We start from the raw sequence: 15,937 nt of genomic DNA, 5'->3' as shown, positions 1-15,937 counted from the left end.
AGGGCCAGCCTCTGAGTCGCTTCGTTCTCTTTGTGTAGAAAAAATTCTGCTTTGGATGGTCAAAATCAAAATATTTTAAAAATTTGTCGGCCTCTCCCGTCAAAACGCACGGGGATAAAGAGGTCTCCTTGATACTTAAGATAGAGTGAAATGATCTCTTTTCAACGCAATTTTCGGCTTCGTTCTAACTGTACGTACTGCGGAGTTATGGCGGCTAGAATGTCGGCGGAATAGGGGTACAAACCCTTCCCCTTTTTTTCTCCAAATTCAGAAAGTGTTCGCGATAGTCATCTTAATGCTATCGTGTAAGAAATAAGTCAAGAAGGAATACAGGGCCGCAACCTGTTCTTCGGTATGGCCATTATTTCCGGAATTAGGGACTCAAATATTTTAGGTACCCAAAAATAGGGGCTAGAAAAAAGTGCAACGGATATGCTGGATTCTTGTGGTGATTACTAAGGAAGATGCTGGGATACTACAGTTAAAAGGGCGCGCCTATGAGCCGCTTCGTTCTCCTTGTGTAGAAAAAAGTCTGTTTTAGAAGGTCGAAATGAGCATTTGTTTGAAAATTTGTCGGCCTCTCCCGTCCAAACGCGCATAGATAGAGGGTTGTCCTTAATATCGAAAATAGAGGTCGACGAGCTGTATTAAACGCACTCTTCGGCTTTTTTCTAACTATACGTACTGCGGAGTTATGGCGGCTAGAATGTCGGCTAAATAGTGGTTAAAAGCCGTCCCCTTTATTTCTCGAAAATCAGAAAGTGTTCTAGATTGCCAATTTGATGCTATCCTGTAAGAAGTAAGTCAAGAGGTAAAACAGGGCCACACCCCGTTCCTCGGTATGGCCATTATTTCCGGAATTAGAGACTCAAATATTTTAGGTACCCAAAAATTGGGTCTAGAAAAAAGTGCAACGAATTTGCTGGATTTTTGTCGTGATTACTAGGGAAGATGCTGGGATACCACAGGTAAAAGGGCGCGCCTCTGAGCCGCTTCGTACTCCTTGTGTAGAAAAAAGTCTGTTTTGGAAGGTCGAAATCACCATTTTTTGAAAAATTGTCTGCCTCTCCCGTCCAAACGCGCCGCGATGGAGAGTTGTCCTTTATACCGAAATAGAGTTCGACCAGCTGTATTAAACACAGTCTTCTTCTTTTTTCTAATTATACGTTCTGCGGATATATGGCGGCTAGAATGTCCGCTGTATAGGTGTTCCACCCCTCTCCTTTTTTTCTCGAAAATCAGAAAGTGTTCTAGATTGCCAATTTGATGCTATAATGTAAGATGTAAGTCAAGAGGTAATACAGGGCCACACCCCGTTCCACGGTATGGCCATTACTTCCGGAATTAGAGACTCAAATATTTTAGGTACCCAAAAATTGGGGTAGAAAAAATTGCAACGGATATGCTGGATTTTTGTGGTGATTACTAGGGAAGATGCTGGGATACTACAGTTAAAACGGCGCGCCTCGGAGCCGCTTCGTTCTCCTTGTGTAGAAAAAAGTCTGTTTTGGATGGTCAAAAATAACTATTTTTGGAAAATTTGTCGGCCTCTCCCGTCCAAACGCGCCGCGATAGAGAGTTGTCCATTATACCGAAAATAGAGTTGGACGAGCTGTATTAAACGCACTCTTCGACTTTTTTCTAATTATACGTACTGCGGAGTTATGGTGGCTAGAATGTCCGCTCAATAGGTGTTCAATCCCCTCGCCTTTTCTTCTCCAAAATCAGAAAGTGTTCTAGATTGCCAATTTGATGCAATCCTGTAAGAAGTAAGCCAAGAGGTAATAGAGGGCCACACCCCGTTCCTCGGTATGGCCATTATTTCCGGAATTAGAGACTCAAATAATTTAGGTACCCAAAAATTGGGTCTAGAAAAAAGTGCAACGAATTTGCCGGATTTTAGCGGTGACTACTAGGGAAGATGCTGGTATGCTACAGTTAAAAGGGCGAGCATCTGAGTCGCTTCGTTCTATTTGTGTAGAAAAAAGTCTGTTTTGGATGGTCAAAAATGACTATTTTTCGAAAATTTGTCGGCCTCTCCCGTCCAAACGCGCTGCGATAGAGAGTTGTCCATTATACCGAAAATAGAGTTCGACGAGCTGTATTAAACGACTCTTCGACTTTTTTCTAATTATACGTACTGCGGAGTTATGGTGGCTAGAATGTCCGTTGAATAGGTGTTCAATCCCCTCGCCTTTTTTTCTCGAAAATCAGAAAGTGTTCTAGATTGCCAATTTGATGTTATCCTGTAAGAACTAAGTCAAGAGGTAATACAGGACCACACCCCGTTCCTCGGTATGTCCATTATTTTGGGTATTGGAGACTCAAATACTTTAGGTACCCAAAAATTGGGGCTAGAAAAAAGTGCGACGTATTTGCAAGATTTTTGCTGTGATTACTAGGGTAAATGCTGGGATGCTACAGTTAAAAAGGCGAGCCTCTGAGTCGCTTCGTTCTCTTTGTGTAGAAAAAAGTCTGTTTTTAGGAGGGTCAAAATGACTATTTTTGGAAAATTTCGCGGCCTCTCCCGTCCAAACGCGCCGCGATAGAGAGTTGTCCTTTATACCGAAAATAGAGCTCGACGAGCTGTATTAAACGCGCTCTTCGGCTTTTTTACATCTATACCTACTGCGGAGTTATGGCGGCTAGAATGTCGGCTGAATAGTGGTTCAAACCCGTCCCCTTTTTTTCTCGAAAATCAGAGAGTGTTCTTGATTGCCAATTTGATGCTATCCTGTAAGAAGTAAGTCAAGAGGTAATACACGGCCATACCCCGTTCCTCGGTATGGCCATTATTTAGGGAATTGGAGACTCAAATACTTTAGGTACCCAAAAATTGGGGCTAGAAAAAAGTGCGACGTATTTGCTAGATTTTTGCTGTGATTACTATGGAAGATGCTGGGATGCTACAGTTAAAAGGGCGAGCCTCTGAGCCGCTTCGTTCTCCTTGTGTAGAAAAAAGTCTGTTTTGGAAGGTCAAAATGACCATTTTTTGAAAATTTGTCTGCGTCTCCCGTCCAAACGCGCCGCGATAGAGAGTTGTCCTTAATATCGAAAATAGAGTTCGACGAGCTGTATTAAACGCACTCTTCGGCTTTTTTATATCTATACCTACTGCGGAGTTATGGCGGCTAGAATGTCGGCTGAATAGGGGTTCAAACCAGTCCCCTTTTTTTCTCGAAAATCAGAAAGTGTTCTAGATTGCCAATTTGACGCTATCCTGTAAGAAGTAAGTCAAAAGGTAATAGAGGACCACACCCCGTTCCTCGGTATGGCCATTATTTAGGGAATTGGAGACTCAAATAATTTAGGTACCCAAAAATTGGGGCTAGAAAACAGTGCGACAGATTTGCTGGATTTTTGCGGTGATTACTAGGGAAGATGCTGGGATGCTACAGTTAAAAGGGCGAGCCTCTGAGTCGCTTCGTTCTGTTTGTGTAGAAAAAATTCTGTTTTGGATGGTCAAAATCACAACTTTTTTAAAATTTGTCGGCTTCTCCCGTCAAAACGCACGGGGATAGAGAGTTCTCGTTTATACTGAAGATAGAGTGAAACGATCTCTATTCAACGCAATTATCGGCTTTGTTCTAACTGTACGTACTGCGGCTAGAATGTCTGCGGAAAAGGGGTTCAAACGCCTCCCCTTTTTTTCTCGAAATTCAGAAAGTGTTCGCGATAGTCATCTTAATGCTATCGTGTAAGAAGCAAGTCAAGAGGGAATACAGGGCCGCACCCCGTTCTTCGGTATGGCCAATATTTCCGGAATTAGAGACTCAAATATTTTAGGTACCCAAAAATTGGGGCTAGAAAAAAGTGCAACGGATATGCTGGATTTTTGTGGTGATTACTAGGGAAGATGCTGGGATACTACAGTTAAAATGTCGCGCCTCGGAGCCGCTTCGTTTTCCTTTTGTAGAAAAAAGTCTGTTTTGGAAGGTCAAAATGACCATATTTTGAAAATTTGTGTGCCTCTCCCGTCCAAACGCGCCGCGACAGAGAGTTGTCCTTTATATCGAAAATAGAGTTCGACGAGCTGTATTAAACGCACTCTTCGGCTTTTTTATATCTATACCTACTGCGGAGTTATGGCGGCTAGAATGTCGGCTGAATAGGGGTTCAAACCCCTCCCTTTTATTTCTCGAAAATCAGAAAGTTTTCTAGATTGCCAATTTGACGCTATCCTGTAAGAAGTAAGTCAAGAGGTAATACAGGGCCACAACACGTTCCTCGGTATGGCCATTATTTAGGGAATTGGAGAGTCAAATAATTTAGGTACCCACAAATTAGGGATAGAAAAAAGTGCGACGGATTTGCTGGATTTTTGTGGTGATTACTAGGGAAGATGCTGGGATACTACAGTTAAAACGGCGCGCCTCTGAGCCGCTTCGTTCTCCTTGCGTAGAAAAAAGTCTGTTTTGGAAGGTCAAAATGACCATTTTTTGAAAATTTGTCTACCTCTCCCGTCCAAACGCGCCGCGATAGAGAGTTGTCCTTTATACCGAAAATAGAGTTCGACGAGCTGAATTAAAAGCACTCTTCGGCTTTTTTTAATCTATACATACTGCGGAGTTATGGCGGCTAGAATGTCGGCTGAATAGGGTTCAAAATCAGTCCCCTTTTTTTCTCGAAAATCAGAAAGTGTTCTAGATTGCCAATTTGACGCTATCCTGTAAGAAGTAAGTCAAGAGGTAATACAGGGCCACAACCCGTTCCTCGGTATGCCATTATGTAGGGAATTGGAGACTCAAATAATTTAGGTAACCACAAATTGGGGATAGAAAAAAGTGCGACGGATTTGCTGGATTTTTGCAGTGATTACTAGGGAAGATGTGGGATGCTACAGTTAAAAGGGCCAGCCTCTGAGTCGCTTCGTTCTCTTTGTGTAGAAAAAATTCTACTTTGGATGGTCAAAATCACAACATTTTAATAATTTGTCGGTCTCTCCCTTCAAAACGCACGGGGATAAAGAGTTCTCCTTCATACTGAAGATAGAGTGAAATGATCTCTATTCAACGCAATTATCGGCATTGTTCTATCTGTTCGTACTGCGGAGTTATGGCGGCTAGAATGTAGGCGGAATAGGGGTTCAAACCCCTCCCCTTTTTTTCTCGAAATTCAGAAAGTGTTCGCGATAGTCATCTTAATGCTATCGTGTAAGAAGTAAGTCAAGAGGGAATACAGGGCCGCACCCCGTTCTTCGGTATGGCCATTATTTCCGGAATTAGAGACTCAAATATTTTAGGTACCCAAAAATTGGGGCTAGAAAAAAGTGCAACGGATTTGCTGGATTTTTGAGGTGATTACTAGGGAAGATGCTGGGATACTACAGTTAAAACGGCGCGCCTCTGAGCCGCTTCGTTCTCCTTGCGTAGAAAAAAGTCCGTTTTGGAATGTCAAAATGACCATTTTTTGAAAATTTGTCTGCCTCTCCCGTCCAAACGCGCCGCGATAGAGAGTTGTCCTTTATACCGAAAATAGAGTTCGACGAGCTGAATTAAAAGCACTCTTCGGGTTTTTTAAATCTATAACTACTGCGGAGTTATGGCGGCTAGAATGTCGGCTGAATAGGGGTTCAAACCAGTCCCCTTTTTTTCTCGAAAATCAGAAAGTGTTCTAGATTGCCAATTTGACGCTATCCTGTAAGAAGTAAGTCAAGAGGTAATAGAGGGCCACACCCCGTTCCTCGGTATGGCCATTATTTAGGGAATTGGAGACTCAAATAATTTAGGTACCCAAAAATTGGGGCTAGAAAACAGTGCAACGGATTTGCTGGATTTTTGTGGTGATTACTAGGGAAGATGCTGGGATACTACAGTTAAAACGGCGCGCCTCTGAGCCGCTTCGTTCTCCTTGCGTAGAAAAAAGTCTGTTTTGGAAGGTCAAAATGACCATTTTTTGAAAATTTGTCTACCTCTCCCGTCCAAACGCGCCGCGATAGAGAGTTGTCCTTTATACCGAAAATAGAGTTCGACGAGCTCAATTAAAAGCACTCTTCGGCTTTTTTAAATCTATACATACTGCGGAGTTATGGCGGCTAGAATGTCGGCTGAATAGGGGTTCAAAACCAGTCCCCTTTTATTCTCGAAAATCAGAAAGTGTTCTAGATTGCCAATTTGACGCTATCCTGTAAGAAGTAAGTCAAGAGGTAATACAGGGCCACAACCCGTTCCTCGGTATGGCCATTATATAGGGAATTGGAGACTCAAATAATTTAGGTAACCACAAATTGGGGATAGAAAAAAGTGCGACGGATTTGCTGGATTTTTGCGGTGATTACTAGGGAAGATGCTGGGATGCTACAGTTAAAAGGGCCAGCCTCTGAGTCGCTTCGTTCTCTTTGTGTAGAAAAAATTCTGCTTTGGATGGTCAAAATCAAAATATTTTAAAAATTTGTCGGCCTCTCCCGTCAAAACGCACGGGGATAAAGAGTTCTCCTTTATACTGAAGATAGAGTGAAATGATCTCTATTCAACGCAATTATCGGCATTGTTCTATCTGTACGTACTGCGGAGTTATGGCGGCTAGAATGTCGGCGGAATAGGGGTTCATACCCCTCCCCTTTTTTTTCTCGAAATTCAGAAAGTGTTCGCGATAGTCATCTTAATGCTATCGTGTAAGAAGTAAGTCACGAGGGAATACAGGGCCGCACCCCGTTCTTCGGTATGGCCATTATTTCCGGAATTAGAGACTCAAATATTTTAGGTACCCAAAAATTGGGACTAGAAAAAAGTGCAACGGATTTGCTGGATTTTTGTGGTGATTACTAGGGAAGATGCTGGGATACTACAGTTAAAACGGCGCGCCTCTGAGCCGCTTCGTTCTCCTTGCGTAGAAAAAAGTCAGTTTTGGAAGGTCAAAATGACCATTTTTTGAAAATTTGTCTGCCTCTCCCGTCCAAACGCGCCGCGATAGAGAGTTGTCCTTTATACCGAAAATAGAGTTCGACGAGCTGAATTAAAAGCACTCTTCGTGTTTTTTAAATCTATACCTACTGCGGAGTTATAGCGGCTAGAATGTCGGCTGAATAGGGGTTCAAACCAGTCCCCTTTTTTTCTCGAAAATCGTAAAGTGTTCTAGATTGCCAATTTGACGCTATCCTGTAAGAAGTATGTCACGAGGGAATACAGGGCCGCACCCCGTTCTTCGGTATGGCCATTATTTCCGGAATTAAAGACTCAAATATTTTAGGTACCCAAAAATAGGGGCTAGAAAAAAGTGAAACGGATATGCTGGATTTATGTGGTGATTACTAGGGAAGATGCTGGGATACTACAGTTAAAACGTCGCGCCTCGGAGCCGCTTCGTTTTCCTTGTGTAGAAAAAAGTCTGTTTTGGAAGGTCAAAATGACCATATTTTGAAAATTTGTCTGTCTCTCCCGTCCAAACGCGCTGTGATAGAGAGTTATCCTTTATATCGAAAATTGAGTTCGACGAGCTGTATTAAACGCACTCTTCGGCTTTTTTATATCTATACCTACTGCGGAGTTATGGCGGCTAGAATGTCGGCTGAATAGGGGTTCAAACCCGTCCCTTTTTTTCTCGAAAATCAGAAAGTGTTCTAGATTGCCAATTTGACGCTATCCTGTAAGAAGTAAGTCAAGAGGTAATAGAGGGCCACACCCCGTTCCTCGGTATGGCCATTATTTAGGGAATTGGAGACTCAAATAATTTAGGTACCCAAAAATTGGGGCTAGAAAACAGTGCAACGGATTTGCTGGATTTTTGTGGTGATTACTAGGGAAGATGCTGGGATGCTACAGTTAACAGGGCGAGCCTCTGAGTCGCTTCGTTCTGTTTGTGTAGAAAAAAATCTGTTTTGGATGGTCAAAATCACAACTTTTTTAAAGTTTGTCGGCTTCTCCCGTCAAAACGCACGGGGATAGAGAGTTCTCCTTTATACTGAAGATAGAGTGAAACGATCTCAATTCAACGCAATTATCGGCTTTGTTCTAACTGTACGTACTGCGGCTAGAATGTCGGCGGAATAGGGGCTCAAACCCCTCCCCTTTTTTTCTAGAAATTCAGAAACTGTTCGCGATAGTCATCTTAATGCTATCGTGTAAGAAGCAAGTCAAGAGGGAATACAGGACCGCACCCCGTTCTTCGGTATGGCCATTATTTCCGGAATTAGAGACTCAAATATTTTAGGTACCCAAAAATTGGGGCTAGAAAAAAGCGCAACGGATTTGCTGGATTTTTGTGGTGATTACTAGGGAAGATGCTGGGATACTGCAGTTAAAACGGCGCGCCTCTGAGCCGCTTCGTTCTCCTTGCGTAGAAAAAAGTCTGTTTTGGAAGGTCAAAATGACCTTTTTTTGAAAATTTGTCTACGTCTCCCGTCCAAACGCGCCGCGATAGAGAGTTGTACTTTATACCGAAAATAGATTTCGACAAGCTGAAGTAAAAGCACTCTTCCGCTTTTTTAAATCTATACATACTGCGGAGTTATGGCGGCTAGAATGTCGGCTGAATAGGGGTTCAAAACCAGTCCCCTTTTTTTCTCGAAAATCAGAAAGTGTTCTAGATTGCCAATTTGACGCTATCCTGTAAGAAGTAAGTCAAGAGGTAGTACAGGGCCACAACCCGTTCCTCGGTATGGCCATAATGTAGGGAATTGGAGACTCAAATAATTTAGGTAACCACAAATTGGGGATAGAAAAAAGTGCGACGGATTTGCTGGATTTTTGCGGTGATTACTAGGGAAGATGCTGGGATGCTACAGTTAAAACGGCCAGCCTCTGAGTCGCTTCGTTCTCTTTGTGTAGAAAAAATTCTGCTTTGGATGGTCAAAATCACAATATTTTAAAAATTTGTCGGCCTCTCCCGTCAAAACGCACGGGGATAAAGAGTTCTCCTTTATACTGAAGATAGAGTGAAATGATCCCTATTCAACGCAATTATCGGCATTGTTCTATCTGTACGTACTGCGGAGTTATGGCGGCTAGAATGTCGGCTGAATAGGGGTTGAAACCCCTCCCCTTTTTTTCTCGAAATTCAGAAAGTATTCGCGATATTCATCTTAATGCTATCGTGTAAGAAGCAAGTCAAGAGGGAATACAGGGCCGCACCCCGTTCTTCGGTATGGCCATTATTTCCGGAATTAGAGACTCAAATATTTTAGGTACCCAAAAATTGGGGCTAGAAAAAATTGCAACGGATATGCTGGATTTTTGTGGTGATTACTAGGGAAGATGCTGGGATACTACAGTTAAAACGGCGGGCCTCTGAGCCGCTTCGTTCTCCTTGTGTAGAAAAAAGTCTGTTTTGGAAGGTCAAAATGACCATTTATTGAAAATTTGTCTGCGTCTCCCGTCCAAACGGGCCGCGTTAGAGAGGTGTCCTTAATATCGAAAATAGAGTTCGACGAGCTGTATTATACGCACTCTTCGGCTTTTTTATATCTATACCTACTGCGGAGTTATGGCGGCTAGAATTTCGGCTGAATAGGGGTTCAAACCCCTCCCTTTTTTTCTCGAAAATCAGAAAGTTTTCTAGATTGCCAATTTGATGCTATCCTGTAAGAAGTAAGTCAAGAGGTAATACAGGGCCACAACCCGTTCCTCGGTATGGCCATTATTTAGGGAATTGGAGAGTCAAATAATTTAGGTACCCACAAATTGGGGATAGAAAAAAGTGCGACGGATTTGCTGGATTTTTGTGGTGATTACTAGGGAAGATGCTGGGATGCTACAGTTAAAAGGGCCAGCCTCTGAGACGCTTCGTTTTCCTTTTGTAGAAAAAAGTCTGTTTTGGAAGGTCAAAATGACCATATTTTGAAAATTTGTGTGCCTCTCCCGTCCAAACGCGCCGCGACAGAGAGTTGTCCTTTATATCGAAAATAGAGTTCGACGAGCTGTATTAAACGCACTCTTCGTCTTTATTATATCTATACCTACTGCGGAGTTATGGCGGCTAGAATGTCGGCTGAATAGGGGTTCAAACCCCTCCCTTTTTTTCTCGAAAATCAGAAAGTTTTCTAGATTGCCAATTTGACGCTATCCTGTAAGAAGTAAGTCAAGAGGTAATACAGGGCCACAACACGTTCCTCGGTATGGCCATTATTTAGGGAATTGGAGAGTCAAATAATTTAGGTACCCACAAATTAGGGATAGAAAAAAGTGCGACGGATTTGCTGGATTTTTGTGGTGATTACTAGGGAAGATGCTGGGATACTACAGTTAAAACGGCGCGCCTCTGAGCCGCTTCGTTCTCCTTGCGTAGAAAAAAGTCTGTTTTGGAAGGTCAAAATGACCATTTTTTGAAAATTTGTCTACCTCTCCCGTCCAAACGCGCCGCGATAGAGAGTTGTCCTTTATACCGAAAATAGAGTTCGACGAGCTGAATTAAAAACACTCTTCGGCTTTTTTTAATCTATACATACTGCGGAGTTATGGCGGCTAGAATGTCGGCTGAATAGGGTTCAAAATCAGTCCCCTTTTTTTCTCGAAAATCAGAAAGTGTTCTAGATTGCCAATTTGACGCTATCCTGGAAGAAGTAAGTCAAGAGGTAATACAGGGCCACAACCCGTTCCTCGGTATGCCATTATGTAGGGAATTGGAGACTCAAATAATTTAGGTAACCACAAATTGGGGATAGAAAAAAGTGCGACGGATTTGCTGGATTTTTGCGGTGATTACTAGGGAAGATGCTGGGATGCTACAGTTAAAAGGGCCAGCCTCTGAGTCGCTTCGTTCTCTTTGTGTAGAAAAAATTCTACTTTGGATGGTCAAAATCACAACATTTTAATAATTTGTCGGTCTCTCCCTTCAAAACGCACGGGGATAAAGAGTTCTCCTTCATACTGAAAATAGAGTGAAATGATCTCTATTCAACGCAATTATCGGCATTGTTCTATCTGTACGTACTGCGGAGTTATGGCGGCTAGAATGTCGGCGGAATAGGGGTTCAAACCCCTCCCCTTTTTTTCTCGAAATTCAGAAAGTGTTCGCGATAGTCATCTTAATGCTATCGTGTAAGAAGTAAGTCAAGGGGGAATACAGGGCCGCACCCCGTTCTTCGGTATGGCCATTATTTCCGGAATTAGAGACTCAAATATTTTAGGTACCCAAAAATTGGGGCTAGAAAAAAGTGCAACGGATTTGCTGGATTTTTGAGGTGATTACTAGGGAAGATGCTGGGATACTACAGTTAAAACGGCGGGCCTCTGAGCCGCTTCGTTCTCCTTGTGTAGAAAAAAGTCTGTTTTGGAAGGTCAAAATGACCATTTATTGAAAATTTGTCTGCGTCTCCCGTCCAAACGGGCCGCGTTAGAGAGGTGTCCTTAATATCGAAAATAGAGTTCGACGAGCTGTATTATACGCACTCTTCGGCTTTTTTATATCTATACCTACTGCGGAGTTATGGCGGCTAGAATTTCGGCTGAATAGGGGTTCAAACCCCTCCCTTTTTTTCTCGAAAATCAGAAAGTTTTCTAGATTGCCAAGAGGTAATACAGGGCCACAACCCGTTCCTCGGTATGGCCATTATTTAGGGAATTGGAGAGTCAAATAATTTAGGTACCCACAAATTGGGGATAGAAAAAAGTGCGACGGATTTGCTGGATTTTTGTGGTGATTACTAGGGAAGATGCTGGGATGCTACAGTTAAAAGGGCCAGCCTCTGAGACGCTTCGTTTTCCTTTTGTAGAAAAAAGTCTGTTTTGGAAGGTCAAAATGACCATATTTTGAAAATTTGTGTGCCTCTCCCGTCCAAACGCGCCGCGACAGAGAGTTGTCCTTTATATCGAAAATAGAGTTCGACGAGCTGTATTAAACGCACTCTTCGGCTTTTTTATATCTATACCTACTGCGGAGTTATGGCGGCTAGAATGTCGGCTGAATAGGGGTTCAAACCCCTCCCTTTTTTTCTCGAAAATCAGAAAGTTTTCTAGATTGCCAATTTGACGCCATCCTGTAAGAAGTAAGTCAAGAGGTAATACAGGGCCACAACACGTTCCTCGGTATGGCCATTATTTAGGGAATTGGAGAGGCAAATAATTTAGGTACCCACAAATTAGGGATAGAAAAAAGTGCGACGGATTTGCTGGATTTTTGTGGTGATTACTAGGGAAGATGCTGGGATACTACAGTTAAAACGGCGCGCCTCTGAGCCGCTTCGTTCTCCTTGCGTAGAAAAAAGTCTGTTTTGGAAGGTCAAAATGACCATTTTTTGAAAATTTGTCTACCTCTCCCGTCCAAACGCGCCGCGATAGAGAGTTGTCCTTTATACCGAAAATAGAGTTCGACGAGCTGAATTAAAAGCACTCTTCGGCTTTTTTTAATCTATACATACTGCGGAGTTATGGCGGCTAGAATGTCGGCTGAATAGGGTTCAAAATCAGTCCCCTTTTTTTCTCGAAAATCAGAAAGTGTTCTAGATTGCCAATTTGACGCTATCCTGGAAGAAGTAAGTCAAGAGGTAATACAGGGCCACAACCCGTTCCTCGGTATGCCATTATGTAGGGAATTGGAGACTCAAATAATTTAGGTAACCACAAATTGGGGATAGAAAAAAGTGCGACGGATTTGCTGGATTTTTGCGGTGATTACTAGGGAAGATGCTGGGATGCTACAGTTAAAAGGGCCAGCCTCTGAGTCGCTTCGTTCTCTTTGTGTAGAAAAAATTCTACTTTGGATGGTCAAAATCACAACATTTTAATAATTTGTCGGTCTCTCCCTTCAAAACGCACGGGGATAAAGAGTTCTCCTTCATACTGAAAATAGAGTGAAATGATCTCTATTCAACGCAATTATCGGCATTGTTCTATCTGTACGTACTGCGGAGTTATGGCGGCTAGAATGTCGGCGGAATAGGGGTTCAAACCCCTCCCCTTTTTTTCTCGAAATTCAGAAAGTGTTCGCGATAGTCATCTTAATGCTATCGTGTAAGAAGTAAGTCAAGAGGGAATACAGGGCCGCACCCCGTTCTTCGGTATGGCCATTATTTCCGGAATTAGAGACTCAAATATTTTAGGTACCCAAAAATTGGGGCTAGAAAAAAGTGCAACGGATTTGCTGGATGTTTGAGGTGATTACTAGGGAAGATGCTGGGATACTACAGTTAAAACGGCGCGCCTCTGAGCCGCTTCGTTCTCCTTGCGTAGAAAAAAGTCCGTTTTGGAAGGTCAAAATGACCATTTTTTGAAAATTTGTCTGCCTCTCCCGTCCAAACGCGCCGCGATAGAGAGTTGTCCTTTATACCGAAAATAGAGTTCGACGAGCTGAATTAAAAGCACTCTTCGGGTTTTTTAAATCTATAACTACTGCGGAGTTATGGCGGCTAGAATGTCGGCTGAATAGGGGTTCAAACCAGTCCCCTTTTTTTCTCGAAAATCAGAAAGTGTTCTAGATTGCCAATTTGACGCTATCCTGTAAGAAGTAAGTCAAGAGGTAATAGAGGGCCACACCCCGTTTCTCGGTATGGCCATTATTTAGGGAATTGGAGACTCAAATAATTTAGGTACCCAAAAATTGGGGCTAGAAAACAGTGCAACGGATTTGCTGGATTTTTGTGGTGATTACTAGGGAAGATGCTGGGATACTACAGTTAAAACGGCGCGCCTCTGAGCCGCTTCGTTCTCCTTGCGTAGAAAAAAGTCTGTTTTGGAAGGTCAAAATGACCATTTTTTGAAAATTTGTCTACCTCTCCCGTCCAAACGCGCCGCGATAGAGAGTTGTCCTTTATACCGAAAATAGAGTTCGACGAGCTCAATTAAAAGCACTCTTCGGCTTTTTTAAATCTATACATACTGCGGAGTTATGGCGGCTAGAATGTCGGCTGAATAGGGGTTCAAAACCAGTCCCCTTTTTTTCTCGAAAATCAGAAAGTGTTCTAGATTGCCAATTTGACGCTATCCTGTAAGAAGTAAGTCAAGAGGTAATACAGGGCCACAACCCGTTCCTCGGTATGGCCATTATATAGGGAATTGGAGACTCAAATAATTTAGGTAACCACAAATTGGGGATAGAAAAAAGTGCGACGGATTTGCTGGATTTTTGCGGTGATTACTAGGGAAGATGCTGGGATGCTACAGTTAAAAGGGCCAGCCTCTGAGTCGCTTCGTTCTCTTTGTGTAGAAAAAATTCTGCTTTGTATGGTCAAAATCAAAATATTTTAAAAATTTGTCGGTCTCTCCCGTCAAAACGCACGGGGATAAAGAGTTCTCCTTTATACTGAAGATAGAGTGAAATGATTCCTATTCAACGCAATTATCGGCATTGTTCTATCTGTACGTACTGCGGAGTTTTGGCGGCTAGAATGTCGGCGGAATAGGGGTTCAAACCCCTCCCCTTTTTTTGTCGAAATTCAGAAAGTGTTCGCGATAGTCATCTTAATCCTATCGTGTAAGAAGCAAGTCAAGAGGGAATACAGGGCCGCACCCCGTTCTTCGGTATGGCCATTATTTCCGGAATTAGAGACTCAAATATTTTAGGTACCCAAAAATTGGGGCTAGAAAAAAGTGCAACAGATATGCTGGATTTTTGTGGTGATTACTAGGGAAGATGCTGGGATACTACAGTTAAAACGGCGCGCCTCTGAGCCGCTTCGTTCTCCTTGTGTAGAAAAAAGTCTGTTTTGGAAGGTCAAAATGACCATTTTTTGAAAATTTGTCTGCGTCTCCCGTCCAAACGCGCCGCCATAGTGAGTTGTCCTTAATATCGAAAATAGAGTTCGACGAGCTGTATTAAACGCACTCTTCGGCTTTTTTATATCTATACCTACTGCGGAGTTATGGCGGCTAGAATGTCGGCTGAATAGGGGTTCAAAACCAGTCCCCTTTTTTTGTCGAAAATCAGAAAGTGTTCTAGATTGCCAATTTGACGCTATCCTGTAAGAAGTAAGTCAAGAGGTAATAGAGGGCCACACCCCGTTCCTCGGTATGGCCATTATTTAGGGAATTGGAGACTCAAATAATTTAGGTACCCAAAAATTGGGGCTAGAGAACAGTGCGACAGGTTTCCTGGATTTTTGCGGTGATTACTAGGGACGATGCTGGGATGCTACAGTTAAAAGGGCGAGCCTCTGAGTCGCTTCGTTTTCTGTGTGGAGAAAAAATTCTGTTTAGGATGGTCAAAATCACAACTTTTTAAAAACTTGTCGGCCTTTCCCGTCAAAACGCACGGAGATAAAGAGTTCTCCTTTATACTGAAGATAGAGTGAAATGATCTCTATTCAACGCAATTATCGGCATTGTTCTATCTGTACGTACTGCGGAGTTATGGCGGCTAGAATGTCGGCGGAATAGGGGTTCATACCCCTCCCCTTTTTTTTCTCGAAATTCAGAAAGTGTTCGCGATAGTCATCTTAATGCTATCGTGTAAGAAGTAAGTCACGAGGGAATACAGGGCCGCACCCCGTTCTTCGGTATGGCCATTATTTGCGGAATTAGAGACTCAAATATTTTAGGTACCCAAAAATTGGGACTAGAAAAAAGTGCAACGGATTTGCTGGATTTTGTGGTGATTACTAGGGATACTACAGTTAAAACGGCGCGCCTCTGAGCCGCTTCGTTCTCCTTGTGTAGAAAAAAGTCAGTTTTGGAAGGTCAAAATGACCATTTTTTGAAAATTTGTCTGCCTCTCCCGTCCAAACGCGCCGCGATAGAGAGTTGTCCTTTATACCGAAAATAGAGTTCGACGAGCTGAATTAAAAGCACTCTTCGGGTTTTTTAAATCTATACCTACTGCGGAGTTATGGCGGCTAGAATGTCGGCTGAATAGGGGTTCAAACCAGTCCCCTTTTTTTCTCGAAAATCAGAAAGTGTTCTAGATTGCCAATTTGACGCTATCCTGTAAGAAGTATGTCACGAGGGAATACAGGGCCGCACCCCGTTCTTCGGTATGGCCATTATTTCCGGAATTAAAGACTCAAATATTTTAGGTACCCAAAAATTGGGGCTAGAAAAAAGTGAAACGGATATGCTGGATTTTTGTGGTG

This window comes from Periplaneta americana, chromosome 9 (genome assembly GCF_040183065.1).
Source record: "Periplaneta americana isolate PAMFEO1 chromosome 9, P.americana_PAMFEO1_priV1, whole genome shotgun sequence".
Lineage (NCBI taxonomy): Eukaryota > Metazoa > Arthropoda > Insecta > Blattodea > Blattidae > Periplaneta > Periplaneta americana.
This window is presented reverse-complemented; position numbering follows the sequence as displayed.